Raw genomic sequence first — 15,162 nt, 5'->3', positions numbered from 1 at the left:
AAAAGCCAGTTTGAGATGCCCAGAGGTGTAGATAAGCAAATATAAATGGATAATTTTGACCCAAAAGTAGTTGACAAGCGGTAAGTTAATCTGTTGTTCAGTAATTTGTCTAAGAATTCCTTCTTTCAATTTTTGGGTCAAAATTATCCATTTATATTTGCTTATCTACACCTCTGGGCATCTCAAACTGGCGATTGCAAGTTCCTGAAACATTATTTTGGTCAGTCGTAGGGCTTGAACTCTGGGCCTGGGTGCTGTCCTTGAGCTCTTCAGCTCAAAGCTAGTGCTCTACCACTTGAGCCACAGTGCCACTTCTGATTTCATTCCTTCTGGGGCTGGCTTTGAACCACTATCCTCAGATCTCAGCCTCTTGATAAGCTAGAATTAAAGGCGTGAGCCACTGGCACTGGCTAGATTCACTCTTTAAAATAACAGTGAAGAAAAAGGAAATTAAAGCAGAATTAAACAAATGGAAAAACCTCTCATGCTCCTGGATTGGGAGGATTAACATCATGAAAATGGCAATACTGCCAAAGGTTATCTACAAATTCAATGCGATACCTATCATTAACCCAACCCCATCCTTCAATGTAATAGAAGCAGCAATCCAAAAATTCATATGGAACAATAAAAGACCCCGAATAGCAAAAACAATCCTTAGTAGAAGAACAGTGCTGGAGGAATTTCAATTCCAAATTTCAAACAATACTACAAAGCCATCATAATCAAAAGAGCTTGGAATTGACACAAGAACAGACCTGATGACCAATGGAATAGGACTGATGATCCAGAAATGAATCTACAGACCTATAGCCATCTAATCTTTGACAAGGAAGCTAAAGAAATAGAATGGAAGAAAAACAACCATTTCAGTAAATGATGCTGGCAAAATTGGTTAAACACTTGTAGAAAACTAAAGCTAGATCCGTATATATGACTCTTCACCAGAATCAACTCCAAATGGATCAAAAACCTTGAAATAAAAGCAGACTCCACGAAAACATTACAGGAAGGAATTGGAGAAGCTCTAGGGTTCCTTGGCACAGGCCAAAATTTTCTTAATACAGACCCACAAACACAACAAATCAAAGAAAAGTTGGACAAATGGGATTGCATGAAACTGCAGACCTTCTGCAAGGCAAAGGATATGGCTAGCAATACCAATAGAAAGCCCATGGACTTGGAGAAGATCTTCACTAGCCATGCATCAGACAAGGGCCTCATATCTAAAATATACTTAGAACTCAAAAAACTAAATCCACAAAAAACAAATCCTCATAGAAACAACTGCTCAATTAATAAGTGGGTTAAAGACTTAAAGAGAGACTTCTCTGAAGAGGAAAGAAGGATGGCCAATAGACACATGAAAAAATGCTCAATTTCTCTAGCCATAAAAGAAATGCAAATCAAAACAACATTGAGATACCACCTCACCCCAGGTAGAATGGGTATAATCAAGAAGTCTAGTAACAACAAATGCTGGAGGGGATGTGGCCAAAAGGAACCCTACTGCATTGTAGGTGGGAATGTAAACTTGTTCAACCACTCTGGAAAGCAGTATCGAGGTTCCTCAAAAGACTCCACCTAGAACTCCCTTATGACCCAGCAATCCCACTTTTGGGCATTACCCAAATGATCACAAACAAAGCCATACTAAAGCTACCAGTACAACCATGTTTATTGCAGCATTATTTACCATAGCTAAGATATGGAACCAACCTAGATGCCCCTCAGTAGATGAATGGATCAAGAAAAAAAATATATATATATATAATCACAATGGAATTCTATGCTTCTGTCAGAAAGAATGGCATTGCCTCATTTGTTAGGAAATGGAAAGACTTGGAAAAGATTATATGAAGTGAAGTAAGCCAGGCCCAAACAAACATAGGTCCCCTAGTTTCCCTTGTTTGCAGTGACTAGTAAATATCTAGGACAAGCAGAGAAGGTCAAAGACTATGCACATATGACCACATGAGATAATGTTAAGCAAAATGTACCCCAAGACAGGGACATAAGTGATTTTTTCTTTCTTGCTAGTGTTTTTAATGTATTTATAATGCACTATGTGATTCTTTTGTTTCTTTTGTCTGTTCTTCCCCCATGGTATAACCCCTGTATTTACAGGATTTGATGCTGGTGTTCTGTACCTTGTATATAAATTTTAGTAATTTGGGGAGGGGAAGGGATATTGGGGAATGCTTAAATGGAGATACAGGCTACCTATTGTGACGATGTACAGGACACTATGTTAAAAATGAACTTTACAATGTTGGGTTGGGAGGGCAGGAGGAGTTGAGGACATGGGGATGGAAGTGATGGTATGGGGAAAACAAAGGAGGAGGTAACAATGCTTGCTATGAAATGTACTCATTACCCTACTCATGTATCTGTAACCCCTCTGTACAACATTTTTACTATGTATATATATAGTAAAATGTATATATATATATATATGTATATATATATATATATATATATGACAGTGAAAATAAAGATCATCAAAATAAAGATCATCAAAAACAAAAAAATAGATACTAGTGCAAATTGTTTAAAGATATCTTGAGTTTGTTTATAAGTGATTCTTTTGTTACTGAATATGTTTATTTAACATTTGGATTATTGCATTTACTTTTGAAATTCATTTAAATTACATTCAACTTTCAAATATTATTTCAAACTATGCTTATCTGACATGTTGAGATGCTGAGCTATATTATAAAGAAGTCATCTAATTCACAATCTCTAAGTTATTCTTCATGACAAGAAATGTAATTTTTAGGTACTTAAGTACACTTTTGTCAATCCATTAACTTCTTGGGTATTTAGATTGTTTGGGCAATTTGATAGACAGAAACAAAACAAGTATCATCTGAGTTCCAGACAAATGTAATATTTGCCACAATTTGAATACAAAGCCAACAGTTTGATAGCAACTTCTTACTCTTGGTTCATGTTTTTTGCTTTGAAAAAATGAATGCATCATCAACCCTTAAGAGTTTTAAATTGGGAGATGAGTGTTCATACTTTATTTCATTTTATACATTAGCCTAATTTGAGAAGGTACAAACTCATTTTACAAATAAAGAACAATGCTCAAAGATTATATAGAAAACATGTTGGGGCAATAGGTCTTTCAGTTTCACAAAATCTAAAGCCTTGATCTTTAGACTACAATAAAATTGCATTACTACAAAACTTAACTACTGTGAAAAAAAGGTTTGTGAATTTACTGCCAATCGGACCTCCTTTCTGTCAGTTGATTTAACTTCAGCTAGTGTTGAATAATCAATCAAATGATTCTAAATGAAGGAATCTAAACAGGTATAAAACAATGATTCTTTCTTTGAAATGTTTTGTTTTCTAATTATTTTGGTACTAGGGTTTGAACTCAGAATCTCTTATATGTTATACCAATATTCTCCCACTTGAACCATACCCACAGCCTTGCTTGTAATTCTTGCCTGGTGCCTGGGTTGGTCCTGATCAGTGATCATCTCTTTTCTTCTCTGTCTCTGTCTCTGCCTCTCTCTGTCTCTGTCTCTCTGTCTCTGTCTCTCTGTCTCGCCCTCTCTTATTTCTGAAAAGCTACATAAACCTAAATCTAGATTTTTATCAAGGGATTGTCATTTAGCTGTTGGATGACTGCAAGAAAAAGAAAGCAGTATTTAATTTTGCGTCCTTTCTTTGCCTCTTCTGACATTCTTTCCACTCGGTGTCTTCCCCCCACACTTGGCTTTCTCACTCTTCAGATGAGGAGTGTTGAAATAATAGGAAGCTTCACCTGTGGCCCTAGAAAGATGCTATTCAAAGGGAAGAGACATAAAATATTTAGTGCTTTGACACAGTCTGTGACCTGCTTTTTTTTATTGCTATAGTTCAGAGAATATTAAAGGATTTTATTAATGTGGTTAGGACTAAACACAGACTTGCTGTATCAAGTTTTATATCTCTGCAATCTTTGTAAAATCCTTCCTTTGAATTAACCATTGATTGATTTACATACTTATCATTTTTGAGCCAAAATTTTACTTATTTTGTAACACTGATCATCGTCTTGACAGTAATGAAATCAATATCAAAGCCTTGCAGATGAATTCTTGGAAGTTGACACCAATACCCTTGTCTGCTATTTTCCAATTCTGGATTAATTTTCTAAAGAAAGGACTATCAAATTTCCAAGGAGATTGTATAAGTAATCAGGTGGACATTTCTTTTAAATACAGTTAATTTATACATTTTATTTAATTATAATGATTTTTATATATGATATATTATAAATTATATCTATAATTATATATGTAGCAATTTAATAAATATTGTTGGATTTGATCCACAAAAATACATAATTGAAGTGTGTTATTTGGTGATTATTATATTCCATACAATGGTTTCATGATTGTGACTTTGAGTTTCATTTCAATTTTGAAAATTGTTACTGTAGTGAACAAGGACAATAATAAATTAATTTTAAAGTTACAAGTATGCCAGGCACCAGAGGCTCACGTCTATAATCTTAGCTTTTCAGAAGGCTGATATCTGAGGATTGCAGTATGAAGCCAGGTCATGCAGAAATGTGAGACTCTTCTTTTAAATTTATCAAAAAAGTCTGAAGTGGAGCTGTGGCTAAAGTGGTAGAACCCTATCCTTGAGCAAAAGAAGTGCCCAGGCCCTGAATGCAAAACCCAGAACTGGTACAAAAAAGAAAGAAAGAAACATAAAAACAAAGTTGTTATAAATAAATTTTCACAAATAGTTTTTTATGTTTATTTATTTTTTATTTTATTTTTTGTCAGTCGTAGGGCTGAATTCAAGGCTAGCGCTCTACCACTTAAGCCACTTGCCTCTTCTGGCTTTTTCTGCTTATGTGGTGCTGAGGAATTGAACCCAGGGCCTCATGCATGCAAGGCAAGCACTCTACCACTGAGCCTCCTTCCCAGCCCCTCATATTTGTTTATATACATTATTCATCCATATTATAATTAGTTCAAAATAATTATTGGAAGTCTATTGATATTTATGTTTTTAATTCACAGTCTCATTGTAGATTAATATTTATTTTATTTTATTTTTGCCAGGAGCACTGTACTGAGCAATTGAACCTAGGGCTTCATGCATGCTAGCAAGCACTCTACCACTAGGCCGCATTGCAATCTCCCATATTTATTGTTTTGATGGACTTATTAGTAACATTTCTGTTGCTATTACAAAAATCTAAAATAAATCAACTTAAGAGGTAAGAAAGGTTATTTTTACCTCATGGATACAGACAGTTGAGTTTTTAGTCATTTGTTCCTGAGTCTCTGGGCCTGTGGCTGCACAGTACAGCATGAAGAGACCTTGCTACCAGGGAAGACTTACCACTCGTGGTACCAGGGAAACACGCAGAGAAGGGCCAGGGGCCTCAACTTCTCCTCCTAGGACAAACCCCAGTGACAACTTCCTTTCAAGAGATCCCCTACCTTCTCTCGGAGATTTAGTGTTTCTCAATAATGCCATGGTCTGGTGATGCAATTTTTAAAACATGACCTACAAGGAAATAATTTACATTATAAATTATAGCAACAAAAATAAAACTTGGTATAAATTCTTAGAGAATGGTTACCTTACTATCATTCAGTCCACAATGATCTAAAAGATGATATAAATCAATTTATAGTGAGAGAAAAGATGAAACAAAAACACTTTCATATTGATGAAAGTGTTAACTCCCCTGAGAAGAGAATGAAGCATCTGTGTGTTCTGAATTTGAGTATCCCTATTTTCCTATATCCAATGTTTTTACTGCTTGTCCCACAAGTCAATGACAGTGCAGGGTGTTGGTGGCTCAAGCCAATCAAGTAGCTACTAAAGAGGCTGAGATCTGAGGCTCATGGTTCAAAGTCAGCACTGACAGTCACCAGAAAATGCATAGTGGAGCTGTGGCTCAAAGTGGTAGAGCACTGGCTTTGAGCAAAAGCACCCAGGCACTGAGTTTAAGCTATACTACCACGAACAACAAAAAGTCCATGACCAAGTTAGAAATAACTCTTCGACATTGCAGTAATTAATTTAGCTTGAGATTAAATATTTTCTTTAAACTCCTCCTCCTCCTCCTCTTCCCCCTCCTCCCCCTCCCCCTCCTCCTTCCCCTCCCCCTCCCCCTCCCCCTCCCTCTCTTCCCCTCTTCCCCCCTCCCCCTCTTCCTCCTCCCCCTCCTCCTCCTCCACCTCCTCCTCCTCCTCCTCCTCCTCCTCCTCCTCTTCCTCCTCCTCCTCTTGCCAGTTGTGGGCCTGAACTCTGGGCCTTGATGCTGTCCAGGATAGAACTTTACCACTTGAGCCACAACACGACTTTCGGCTTTTTCTGCTTATGTGGTGCTGAGGAATCGAACCCAGGGCCTTATGCTTGCAAGGAAAGCACTCTACCTTTCCAGCCCATCCTTTAAACTTCATATCTAAAAATTTGTACTTAATCAATTGTTTCAATGATGTTAGAGGAAGTGATTGTCACATGGGTGCAAGGAGGGATTTAAAGTGCAAGTAGGTAGGGTAATCATCATAGACTTAACAATCAGCTCTTCATTCTTTTTATTTTTTTTTTTTGGTCAGTCGTGGGGCTTGAACTCTGGGCCTGGGCACTGTCCCTCAGCTCTTCAGCTCAAGGCGATGGCTCTACCACTTGAGTTACAGCACCACTTCTGGTTTTCTGGTGGTTTTTTGGAGATAGGAGTCTCACAGTCTCTCCTGCCCGGGCTGGTTTTGAACCGCAATCCTCAGATCTCAGCCTCCTGAGTAGCTAGGATTACAGGCGTGAGCCACCAGCGCCAGGCTTCAGCTCCTCATTCTAAGACAAGTTATGGTTTCCACTTGCTTCTCTGGTGCAAGATTTAAATAGGTGACTTTGTAATTTTTCATAGGATACAGTACTCTATGACACTGCAATTTAATATAATAATTTATGCATTATTTTATTTGTGCATTATATATGTATAATTTTATACTCAATTAATTAGAACATTTAGAAGCATACTATATTTTGTATAATACTATCATTGAAATTGATATGGATTTATAGTGTGTAATTGTTTTCAATGAGTTCACGTGTATTCCATTATGATATTCCCAACAAAAATTTATGCCAGGGATTTTTCAATCAATATATAAAAATTGTGCATTGGTTTCTAAGATAATGACTAATCAAGACTTGATTGATCAACTAGGCGTGCCACACTGAACACAGTATAAATATTGTAAGATTATTCAACAACAAACTTTCAGAATTCATTAATGATTTTAAACTTGATTCTACTCATCTTAACTTTTAATTTCACTAAATCAGATTGATTCTGATTGATATTGTAAGCTACATATTTCAAAATCAATTATAACTTTGCAGCTTTAAGTTTAAATTTGAAGTTTAACTAGTAGGCTGAAAAGAGTCAATAAAAATTATCAATTATGGGGAGTTTCCTTATACAGTGTCTAGAATTGTAATACAATATTGTGTTCACTGATTTTATTGAACAATTTTTTTATAATTTATTTATTTCTGAAAGTATAATCTCTTGAGAAATGAAGGTTTCTCTTTAGATTTTCTATGAATTTGACTTGGTTTTTGAGACACCACAAACTATAATCACATTTAGTATATACTAGGAAGTGTCATGAGGTAATGCCTTAGCATATTGCTGAAGGCTTTAAATAGAAAATCTTACTCATCTTGGCCCATAATGAGCTTTATGATTTTGCTGAGGTCAATAGGGGAGATTTCACCACTTATTTATGCTCATCTAAACACAAAACAAATTAAAATCCACAAAGTTAGACTTAAATAGCAAGCATCAGTGAATATTTTGTTGGATTTGTGTGGCTGTAAATTAAGGAGTATGTGTGAGATTTGGTGTTAATATTGACTTGGATCATAAAGATAAAATTTAATAGCATCTTCCAAGATAACTTGGGAAGTTTAGTGAATGATATCGTAGATAGAACAAGTCTCTGAATCCAGAATCATTTCTGCACTGATTATGTCAGTGGAACCTTTAGAAAAAGTTTCCCTTGTGTTTTATTTCTTGTCTTTCTATTCATTCCAGGAGGCACTATTACATTCTAGTGGAATGTGATAGTGAAATCTTTCAGAATAAGAGAAGTTGTTTAGCTTTCCAGTTTTAAAATCATTTCTATCCTTTATTAAGGGTATCACTAACACAATTGGGATCTGTAGTCTATTGTGATGATTAGCTGAAGTGGGCCACAGGATGCCCAGGTATCCAAGGAAACATTATTTCTTTCTGCATTCTTGACAATGTCTCTAGGAGATATTAGAAACTGAGTTGTTGGACTGAACGGGGGAGATGGTCCTTCCCATATGTGTGAGAATCATCTAATCCCTTAAAAGCTTGGATGTGAAAACAAAGAGAGAGAGGTTGAACTTGTTTTTCTTTTCTTTTCTTTTCTTTTTTTATTGTGAAAATACCATACAGAGGGGTTACAATTACATGGGCAAGGTAATGAGTACATTTATTATCAAGCATTGTTGCCTCCTCCTTTGTTTCCCCTTAACATCCCTGTGATCCCATCTCCACCCCCCCACCTCCCGCCGAAGTTGTAAAGTTTGTTTTTTCAATATAACGTCTTGTACATCTCATTGTTGCAATGGCTTCATCTGTATCCTTATTTAAACATTATTTTTCCCTTCCTGTCCTCAAATTATACCAATATCAAATACAGTGAAAGCAGGCGTTATACCATGGGGGAGGGACACACAAAGCAACAAAAAATCATCTTACAAATATGTTTTGATGTTAGGAAAATGAACCTTAAGATATGTATTTAAATGCTTTTTTTTCTTTCATGCATTTGTTTCTAACGCATTTCTAAGATTATTTTTTGTTGCTTTGTATGTCCCTTCCCCACAGTACAACCCCTGCTTTCACTGTATTTGATGTTGGTATAATTTGTGGAGGGGAAAGGGAAAAACAAGTCTTTTAAATAAGGATACAGGTGGACCCGTTGCAACAATGAGAAGTACGAAAACGAACTTTACAACTTTGGTGGGGCGGGGGAGGATTGGGTAGGGAAGGTGGGGGAGGCTGGGAACGGATGGGAAGGGGAAACAAAGGAGGCGGCTACAATGCTTGATAAGAAATGTACTCATTATCTTGCCCACGTAATTGTAAGCCCCCTGTACAGTATTTTCACAATAAAAAAATAAATAAATATAAAAAAAGAAAAATAGCAAGCAAGAAAAAAAAAACATTTGAATCCTTGGGGTTCATTTCACCTAACATCAACTTATCTGACTGTTTTTGCTTGTCTCAGACATATACTAGTTATTACAAATAAAGGAAAGCATGGGATCTATGTTTCTTTGGGCCTGACTTACTTCACTTAATATAATTTTCTCCAAGTCTTTCCATTTCCTAACAAATGGGGCAATGTCATTCTTTCTGATGGAGGCATAGAATTCCATTGTGTATATATACCATATTTTCTTGATCCATTCATCTACTGAAGGGCATCTGGGTTGGTTCCATATCTTTAGCTATGGTAAATAATGCTGTAAAAACGTAGTTGTGCTGATAGCTTTACTATGGGCTTGTTTGTGATCATTTGGGTAAATGCCCAAAAGTGGGATTGCTGGGTCATAGGGGAAGTCTATGTGGAGTATTTTGAAGAACCTTCATACTACTTTCCAAAGTGGTTGAACAAGTTTACACTCTCACCTACAATGCAGTAGGGTTCCCTTCTGTCCACATCCCCTCCAGCATCTGTTGTTATTAGAGTTCTTGATTATAGCCATTCTAACTGGGGTGAGGTGGTATCTCAATATTGTTTTGATTTGCATTTCTTTTATGGCTAGGGATGTTGAGCATTTCTTCATGTGTCTATTGGCCATCCTTCCCTCTTCAGAGAAATTTCTCTTTAATTCTTTAGCCCACGTATTTATTGAGCAGTTGTTTCTTGGAAGATTTGTTGTTGGGGGATATAATTTTTTGAGTTCCAGGTATATTTTAGATATGAGACCCTTGACCATTGTATGGCTAGTGAAGATCTTCTCCCAATCCATGGGCTTTCTATGGATCTTGCTAGCTATGTCCTTTGCCATGCAGAAGCTCGGCAATTTCATGCAATCCCATTTGTCCAACTTTTCTTTGATTTGTTGTGTTTCTTGGTCTCTTATAAGAAAAATTTGGTCTGTGCCAAGGAGACGTAGAGTTTCTCCTATTCCATCCTGTAATGTTTTCAGAGTGTCTGCTTTGCCTCTGAGGTCTTTGATCCATTTGGAGTTGATTCTGGTGCAAGATGATATATAAGGATCTAGCTTTAGTTTTCTACAAGTGATTAACCAATTTTGCCAGTATCATTTACTGAAGAGGCTGTCTTTCTTCCATTCTATTTTTTAAGCTCCTTTATTGAAGATTAAGTGGCTATAGGTCTGTGGGTTCATTTCTGGATTTTCAATTCTATTCCATTGGTCCTGAGGTCTGTTCTTGTGCCAGTACTCCTCTCCCAGGTTGCTCCAGCTGATTCAAAATTTTGGCAAAGTAGCAGGGTATGAAAATCACTTAAATAGGGATACAGGTGGACCCATTGCAACAATGAGATGTACAAATCGTTATGTCGAAACGAACTTTACAACTTTGGGGGGGGGCGAGAACAAAGGAGGAGGCAACAATGCTTGATAAGAAATGTTCTCATTATCTTCCCCATGTAATTGTAACCCCTCTGTACGGTATTTTCACAATAAAAAAATAAAAATTTAAATCATAAAAAATTAAACCTCAAAAATCAATGGCTTTTCTATTTGCCAATGAGAAGAATGTGGCTGAAATCAGGAAAGCAACTCCATTTGTAATAGCCCCACAAAAAATAAAATACCTCAGAATTAACTTAAGCAAATAAGTGAAGGACCACTATGATGAAAACTCTAAAAACCTGAACAAGGAAATCAAAAACAGAACTTAGAAAGTGGAAAATCCTCCCACGCTCCTGGATCGGAAGGATCAACATCATGAAAATTTTGGCAATACTTCCCAAGACTATCTTCAAATTCAATGCGATACCTATCAATATTCCACCCTCATTCTTCAAAGAAATAGAAGAGAGGCAATCCAAAAATTCATATGGCACAATAAAAGATCCTAAATAGAAAAAAGATCCTTAACAGAAAGAACAATGCTGGAGGAATATCAATAGCAAATTTCAAACTCTACTACAAAGCCATAGTAATCAAAACAGCTTGAATTTGTTTTTCTATGCCTAGCTGAGATCAAACATCTTTTCTCTTGCTGCTTATGGTTCTCAGACAAAATTACAGTTACATTACTGGTCCTCCAGGTCTCAGAACTTTGAACTGGTTTTATTGAAGTTCCAAGCCAGGCAGTAGATTTTTATGATTTTATAGTTTATGCAGTCACTTTAGTTCATTTCTTAAAATAAGGTATATACATCTGTATATATGTATACATGTATATTCATATATTACCAATTATACATCCACACACATATTCTTCAGAGGAATGCAACCAACAAGATATACATTTTCAATATGTATTTTATATTTGTAATAAAATTAATTTTACAGGTAGATCAGTGAGTAGGATAGAAAGATAATATAAATAATAGAATGAAAAAGAAAGAAAAGAAGAAGGAAGGAAGAATATCCATTTTACTTCCGTGGAAAAATTCGAACAATAGATATCTAGGCTGGAATGATGTATTATTGGAAAACTTTCTAGATATAAAGGATCTTACGCCATTCTAGTTTCCACTTTGGACACAATTTGATTATGATTAACAGTTAATGAGAATGAAGGTATATGCAGCTCAGCCAAAGAGATATGACACTTGCTTGGGAAAATCTGAGGGTAATTTATATGGTTTTGTAAGGCAAAGAATGGATTTAGGTCTCACATCACTTATGAGACCCATAATGCTATTTGAAAATATTCTTAGGAGCTAAGTAGATAAAAGGCAGATAGATTTGTAATTTTAGTGTAGCAAGTATTAGTAAGTTCATTATAAACATAGTATAAATATTAGTTTTTTAACACATAAATGAGTGTATATATACCATATCTATATCTATATCTATGCACACACATTTATTAGGCTTCCTGTCCAAATTACCAATCCAGTTGGAGTGACTTCATGCCTTTGTCCATATACTCTAGCCTATCTTCTATTCCCTTGGCTTTTGTTCATTTGCTTATTGGTTTGATAGGACTGGGGTTTGAACTTTAATGATTTCTGGGCTATATTTCATTTTCTTGGCTTTCATTTGTTTGTTTGTTGTAAGACCGGCAGTTGAACATAGTGTCTAATGGTAATAGGCAGGTAGTCTTCTACCTGAGCCTCATCTATAGATATTATTGTTTAGTTTCACATTTTAAATTTTACATTAGGGTCTCAGGTTTTATCTCTGTATTCAGTTTCAAACTGCTGAACTATTTATTCTTCTTATATATTTGTTATTGCAGATGTATATCAGCATGTTCAACCTTGTTTTAAAAAAAGATAGTCTTAATAACTTTTCCCCTGGTTAACTTTGAGCCATAATCCTTCTGTCTTTGTTTGCCAAATAACTAGAACTGCAGGTGTAAACCACCATGTCTAGTTAGTTGTAACATGCCCCAAGAGCTAGTATAGAAATCATTCCACTCGAGAATGTTTCCTGACTTCGTTCTGCTTTCATAGCACCTTGTGATTGGTTAGAATAGAAGACCATGTGTTCCAATTGCATACTCTGTTCTTTCTCCTGCAGACTGGAGGCACAGACCTAGCAAGTACTTGTTGACTGACATATAGTTACTATGTATGCTATGCTCTTCTGGTTCAGATCAGGTTTTGACTTCATGTTCCAGATATCTCCTAATAAAGATACACTATTCATAGCTGAGTTCTAAGAAGAATTTCCTGATTTACAGGTGGTGTTTTTATCTCCTTGTTTACATAGAAATAGGACATATTTAAAAGAGTCACCAGTAAGTAATTACATTAATATACATATCATGTTTGTCATTGGATGAAAAATGGCATCATGAGAAATTTTGCAAAACTAAGGGTCACGGTGAATTTAACAACAATAAAAAGATCCTTCTATGAATGCATTTTACATGGAAATACCATTTTAGAAAAATGGTACTACTAAATGAGAACAAATTCTCTACTTTTATGTGTGCATAGCAACACATAGCTTTAAAGCAAATCTAAAGAAACGTTTCACCAAGAAAGGTCTTAGAACAAAGCATGAAAAATAGCTCCATAATTTTGTTTAATATCCTTTTTTAAATCACAAATGGAATTTTTAAGAATTCCTAAAAATGACAGCTGTAACCCTTATCTAATCTCAACTCTTGGCAGCTAAGTGTCAGCATACACTTCAGAGTAACAGCTAGTTTCTTACTATGTATCATCTCATGCCTATAGACATCTTCTGTAGCAACAAAACCTTCTAATACCAAGCCATGTCGCAATGAATTCAGGAAAGACTTTGCTAATTATTGGCAGAAGACCATGTGCTGTGAAAAAAAACCTTTCTGGACAATGAGATAGAGTGAGTTTTTAAAGAAATTCATTCATTTTTGCCCTTTGATACAACATTGAAAACCACAGTACCCCTTTCCAACACAAACCAGAGCAGAAGGAAGCTAAGCAGTACCTGTATGAGCTATGAAGCTGAAACATGCCTCAGTGATGCCAATTTGATGTGTCATATTGAAAACACCAAATGGATTTATTAAACATGGCAAGAAGCTGGCCATAGAATCCGTACTGATGTCCTCATTGTGTGGCTTACACTCAAAATTATTTTTAAGGGAACTTAACTTTTCTTTTCTTTTTTTGTTTTTATTGTAAAAATATTGTACAGAGGGATTACAGTTACATGAGTAAGGTAATGAGTGCATTTCCTATTGAGCATTGTTACCTCCTTTTTTGTTTTTTCCTATAATCCCTTCCTTCCCCACCTCCCTATTCCTCCCTCCCCCTTCTAGTTGTAAAGTTCTTTTTCAACATAGTGTCTTGTACATCTCATTGTTACAATGTGTAAACCTGTATCCTTTTTTTGGCATTTTGTTATTTCCATTCCCCTCCCCCAAATAGAAAAATGCATATACAAGATGCAGAGCACGGACATCAAATACAGTGAAAACGGGTTATATCGTGGGGGAAGTTCATATAAAAGAAGCAAAAAAAAATCACATAGTACATTTTAGATACATTAAAAAGAATAGGAAGAAAAAGAAAAACAGTTGTGACCCTATTTTGGGTCACACTTAAAATCATCTGATATGGTCATATGTACATAGCTTTTGACTGTTTCTGCTTGTCTGAGACTTATACTAGTTATTACAAATAAGGGAAACCATGAAACCTATGTTTCTTTGGGCCTGGATAACTTCACTTAATATGATTTTTTCTAAGGCTTTCCATTTCCTAACAAATGGGACGATGTCATTCTTTCTGGTGGAGGCACAGAATTCCATTGTATAAATATATCACATTTTCATGATCCATTCATCTACTGAATTGCCAATAGACACAAGAAGAAATGCTCAACTTTATCTAGCCATAAAAGAAATGCAATACAAAACAACATTGGGATTCTACCTCACCCCAGTTAGAATGGCTATAATCAAGAACTTTAATAACAACAGATGCTGGAGGGGATGTGGACAGAAGGAAACCTTACTGCATTGTTGGTGGCAATGTAAACTTGTTCAACCACTCTGGAAAGTAGTATGGAGGTTCCTCAAAAGACTCCACCTATATGGAGTCTTATGACCCAGCAATCCCACTTTTGGGCATTTACCCAAATGATCACAAACAAGACCACACTAAAGCTACCAGCACAACTATGTTTATTGCAGCATTATTTACCATAGCTAAGATATGGTACCAACCCAGATGCACTCAAAATTATTTACTTCAAATATTGACAAATGACCAAATCCAAACAGTTGTGTGTTTCATTCATAATCAACATTACAAGATTCTGGGCTGACATCTAGCTCTGCTAAAATATGTGTTCTTTATTTCTTGAAAAGTATCAGAAAATATTTTATATTGGACCTAACCATCACTCTATGACATGTTCAGAGATTCACATTTAAAGTTTTAGAAAACTTATTGACTTAACCCATTATTAAAGTTAGAATTTCTGTAGGAATGAGCTTAT

The sequence above is a fragment of the Dipodomys spectabilis genome, unplaced genomic scaffold (genome assembly GCF_019054845.1).
Source record: "Dipodomys spectabilis isolate Male_0828 unplaced genomic scaffold, ASM1905484v1 ptg000024l, whole genome shotgun sequence".
NCBI lineage: Eukaryota > Metazoa > Chordata > Mammalia > Rodentia > Heteromyidae > Dipodomys > Dipodomys spectabilis.
This window is presented reverse-complemented; position numbering follows the sequence as displayed.